At 31.3% G+C, this 5,653-nt stretch overlaps 1 long non-coding RNA gene across 1 annotated transcript in view; it reads right to left on the reverse strand.

Moving 5' to 3' along the window:
* Positions 1-4,700: 4,700 nt before the first annotated feature.
* LOC106692842 (uncharacterized) overlaps positions 4,701-5,653 on the reverse strand; it is a 5,628-nt gene continuing 4,675 nt past the window's right edge. Inside the window, exon 2 of the long non-coding RNA XR_001345001.2 lies at positions 4,701-4,910. This is a non-coding gene — a long non-coding RNA (uncharacterized lncRNA). The remainder of the gene's footprint in view (positions 4,911-5,653) is intronic.

A 5,653-nucleotide genomic window follows, 5' to 3' on the forward strand; every position in this document is an offset into this window, starting at 1 on the left:
TTTTGTTGGCTACTTTACTTTAAGTCTCTTTAGTGTTTATAATTGTTCATTTAATATAGAATCTTTTATTGGTATTAGTGATAATATTTTTCTTATTCTTTAGAAAGAAACTAATCGATTGTTATATAGTAATCATTAAAAAATTTTATACTTTCCGAGCCACGCGCCAATAATTTAATTATGTCCAAAACTTTCTTTTCACTGGAGAAATCGGGGATTTCAGTAGCTTTACAATACGGGGCATTAAAGTATAAACAAACATGAAAAAAAAAAGATAAATATTTGAACCATCCCCTTTTATACTAGTTCGATCCTAAGAAAAATTATTCTTAAAAAATGAACCTAATGTTTTTCAAGAATATACGTTACATATGAAACAAGAAAACTCTAAAAGTGGCTATTGATTGTTATTGGTGAATGCTACAAAAATAATTATGCATCAGTGTATATAATGAGAAATAAATATAATATTATGCAGAGTATTGAAGGCCGTGCATGCAGGTCTCAGTTATGATGAATGAAGTTTCTCTTGGTAGCGAAGTCGACTTAGTATCCTCTTCCAGTTCTTATCACACTGGACTATGTAATAGTTAATAGAAAGGAATTCTCATATATAATCTAATTCTAAAACCTAAAATAAAATATTGATGATTTTATAAACGGCGCCAAATATTTAAATTATTCAGAAAATCCTGTTTCCTGTATGAATTCATCCTAATTGAGAATAATTTATCATTCATACATTTGAGTATTTGTCTGGCCGAGAATGATGACATAGTGGTGGAGAATTCCTAAGGGAAACAGAACTCTAACGATTTTATTCTTTATGCTTGTTCGATTTTCCGCACCACTTCCCTCAAATCACCCTAAAAAATTGTTTGCGGCCTTTGGTGATTTACGCCTTCAAGAGGCGTTGGCTCGGAAAAAACCACTGACACCAGACCGTTATATAATAAGAGTCTCTTTGAGAAATTTTAAATGAAAATTTCACTGTCCATTTAAAAATACAGAGTAGGATAACCAAAAAAGATTATTATACTGCAAAACAAGAAATCATCTACCACAAAATAAACAAATTTAATTTCGAAATTATCACACATGTAGATAGAAAAAGGAGATGCCAATTAAGTGTTAAACACCTCTCATCATTAAATAAATTTTAAAAGGCAGTCCTGATTTGCAATAGATGAATCTTCTTTTTGATTGCTAATTAAGATTAACGATTTTCATTAATCACTTCTTTTTCATTAGGTTCGTTTCCAACGATGAATACTAAACTTAATAACACCTAGTTCACCATTAATATACTGCGCATTTGAACGGTATCTAGTTTTGACCGTCATTATTGGTACTGGAAACTTAGGAATAGGAAACTGTACTAGGCATGTTTCAAAAAGTTAAGGGTAGTCCTTGGAAATTAAATCTTATTTACAGTTCATCAATTTAAAAAGTTTTAATTGAATAAATTTATTATTTCGTTAATTAATTAAAGTTACTAATTATACTTATAACTAATAATTAGTAGTCGTTAACTATTTAAATTAGTTTCATGACTTATCATGGGGGGAAACGTAGTTTAATTATGTTTCCATGTGTTATTAAAATATTACTGTAGACTTTTCAAAGCTCAGTTAACTTTTGAAGCAGATCTCTTATCTCGAATAACTTCTTCTTCTCTTTGGAGAGTTCTTCATACCTTAAGACGTCATAATCCGTTTTAACGTTAACCTGTTGTATACTTTGTAACTTTTTGTTTTTCAGTATTATTTCGTTTCCTAAACTAGCTCCTAAACAAAATCATTCGATATCAAAAAATCAAATGGATAGATCGACTAAAATTATATTTTAATAAATATAAAAAAATTATTATATTTTTACCAATAAATAAACGATGATTTAATGGACAATACATTGTAAATCACCTTATAATTATTGTTGAATTGAAACAAATTAAATGTAAAATAATCCTTATTTTTCAGTGATAATTTCCTCTAAAAATAAAGCTCAAAACGCTCCATTTAGCGTAAAATTTGAACGACTGAGGGGGAAGTTATTTTATTTTATTCAGCTTAATATGAAGCTATAAATAATGCCACTTTAACCACGTTTTAATTAGGGCTGACTCGCTAATCTGAATCATTTATATCTGAAGGGGTTCGAACAAATTTATACATTGGAAATATATTCACAATTGTTTATCATTGTACCTACATTTTCCCTATATATTCAGTGAACGGATAAAGGGTTTTTAATGAATTGAAAATTGATGTAAACGTTTTCCTACTTTTCAAATCCCGTGAATGAGTGAATGAATTTCGCTTTTCAAATTATTTTCTAACATTTTAGAGTTAAATTAAATAATAAAATAGCTTGAAATGTTTCTTTAGTTAATTTTTCATTAACCGTTTGTAAGTATATAGTGATCTTGAATAATTATGTGAACTGAAGCGATAGAGTTCAGAAAATGTCTGAACTTATTCCAAAAACATTAGTTTGAACTCGTTTTCACCAGCCATTTCCTCATAAACTTTAACAGATGCGACTTGCGGACAACATTCCTATAGAGTCGCTGACGTAGGAAACGGGTACCTCAGAAGTCTTGTTGGTTTTTCATACATTTTACGTTACAACTGGGTTTGACTATAACTTTGGGGAACATCTAAACCTTTGCACATTAAACGTATCCAATTCTTTCAGTCCAAAATCCCTAGAACTATATTCAATGCACCCTATTACGTTTCCAACAGAACACTTCACCGTGACCTTCATACCTCTTTTGTCCTTGACCTCATACAAACCAAATTTTCAAAATTCCATATACACCTTTCTAATCATCCTAATCCTTTGGTTCAATCCTTATCCAGTTCTATCCGTCCTTTCAATCCACCTCGAAGGTTGAAATAGCAGCGGCCAAGAGACCTTTTATAAATTTATTTATTGATATTTGCAACTACAACAAGTAAATTTGATCATAATGACATAATGTTATGATACAGCATGTAGAGAAACTACCCAGTAGTAGAACTCTAAAAACATTTTACAATATAAGGTCACGAGGCCATCTTCTTAATCAAGTTATTGTACCCACTTTTTCAATTACCTATGTCTACATTTTATTTCCCGCTTCTCCCATCACTTAATTTTATTAATTCTATTTTGTAAAACTATTCATTGTTTGTGTAAAATTATTTTGTTTATATTTTCTTTTTTATTTTATTTTTTATATTTCTATACTTACTGTAGTTATTATCTTATGGTTGTTATCTTGTTTTGTTTTTAGCCCTGAAGAAGGCTAGAAACTCTAGCCGAAACGTCGGCACATTAAAATAAGTTAGTCATACTTATTTGTGTTTCATTGACCGCACCCCCAACCATCTTCTCCTCATTTAGTGTAAATTGGTGGGATCGTGTTGAAGATATATTTTTTTTGTGTATTTAAAAAACCGGAAAATTAGGTAAAAAAATTTGTATTTTTCTGTTGCTATAAAAAATTATGTTTCTGGGTTTGTCGAAATGGAAATAATGTATATAAATTTTGTTTCCACCTGGAATATAACAGTTTATCAAGAGATAACGAAGCAGTAATGTATCAGTAAAGTTCGGACGGTCTTGGCTGGCATTCGAATCGGATGTCTCTATTATTCCTTCTTTTTCTACTTTAGCTATTCATAAAATTCTTTAATATTTTGAATTTATCCATTGTTTATTGATGCTAACAATGTAGACTGGGTTTTTTTTTCTCCAAACCTAAACAAAATTAAAAGTGTTCAGAGAAAGATATTTTGAAAATTATTTAAGTCCTGTGAACAAACGATTAACCTGGAATCCTCACACAAGACTAAAAATACAGGAAACTGCACGTCGATTTGGACCTTTACAGCACTTACTGGACGGTCTAAACTTCCAACATATTACAAAAGACTGATCTACATGACTGTAATAAGGCCAATCTGGACATGCGGAGTTGAGCTTTGGGGCTCCACTAAACCTTCGAATTCCTGTCCTATCTAATCATTACAATCAAAAATCCTCAATGCTCCTTATTTTTTCACAAATAAAATCATACATAAAGACCTTAATGTTCCACATGTAACCGATCTAGCCCGAACCAGATATCATTCCTTCCATTATAAACTCCCTAGCCACCCAAACCCACTAGTTTCTAATTTTGTTTCCTCTTCCATTCATGGCAATCCTCCGGGGCGCCTGAAAAGAAGATAGTCACGAGACTTGCTAATGTAAAACGTCATTAGAGTGCTGCCAATGGGTAGTTTCTCTACACGCCTGTAACAATTCAATTTAACTGAGATCAGATTTACAAAGTGTATTATAATGTACAGTTGTAAATAGCAATAAATAAATAATTAAAAAAAAAAGTCCTATGAGACTATTTCAACGAGTAAAAGACCTGGCTTATGCTATAGATCACTTGTTTATTGATATGACAATCAATCAAAACTATTAGTCTTTTTTAAGAAAATCCTATAAAAGTGCAATCGATTATTACATGGAGGCACCTCCTATTGGTCGATTTTAACTAAAAGTTATTGTGACATCCTAGGTATTTAATATGTAATTCCCCTTTTCGAACTTGTCTATTTAAGCCACCAACATACACATGCATGCATGCATAGCAAAACAATTATAACATTTTAGATAATTATCCATATTTTTCTATAGTTGAAATTATTACAAATGTCTTAAGTTCAAAATGTCTTTATTTGTTAAACTAATCACTTCCACAATTTGGGCGCGCACCGCTTCATCCACGCCGGGTGAACCCTGACGGCCATGTTTTGGGCAATAAGCAAATTCTGGGTGATGCCTATATGGAGGCTCATCTCGAAAAGGAAATAGATATCTTTCAAACTTATATTTTTGCTCCAGTTTTCTTGCACATAAAAGAACATCTGAAAAACATTGGAATTGATGATTTTTTAATTTAAATTCTAATTTATTTATAAAAAATATATGAAGATTTGAATGTTGCTTTGTTATGAATATTAATGAAGGCTTAGCGAACCCAAAGGTTCCATGCCGACAGTCAATCGTTCTCCGTATACATGTTTCCAGTGGCGCTCCTCTAGAGAGAAATCTGCTAAATCAGTTTTAGCGCAGTCCTCCCCTACGTTTTGGTTTTCCCGTCGGTTCAGTGTTTATTAACATTTTAGAAAGCCGCTCGTTATTAAGCCTTACAACCTTACATCGTATACGCCGCTAAGCTATAGCCTGAATTATATTTACTGGGTGCAGTTCCTTTAATTAAGGTGTTGTGTAGCCATCTAAATTCTCCCGTAAATTAATCCTTTTCGATCCGAATATTTCACTTAATACTTTATGTTCAAAAACCTTAAGGTGTTATCCTTCCTTCATAGTTAGAGATGAAGTTTCCAATCGATAAAGAATAGTGGAACGGATAATAGTTTTGTATATTCAAACTTTTTGGATAGAAGTCACGAGGTTAAGCTATTTCGAATTTTTTTTTTTTTTAAATTATTTATTTATTGTAATTTACAACTGTACAAAATAATACAATAGGTAAATATGTAGTATATTTCATATACACTTGAAAATCTTGGGAAGGAACCACCCATTGGTGGTACTTCAAACATTAATTTAAACTAGAAGGTCCCGTGGCCATCTTCTTTTTAGT

The sequence above is a fragment of the Halyomorpha halys genome, unplaced genomic scaffold, assembly GCF_000696795.3.
Source record: "Halyomorpha halys isolate HHAL.00 unplaced genomic scaffold, Hhal_1.1 Scaffold74.1, whole genome shotgun sequence".
NCBI lineage: Eukaryota > Metazoa > Arthropoda > Insecta > Hemiptera > Pentatomidae > Halyomorpha > Halyomorpha halys.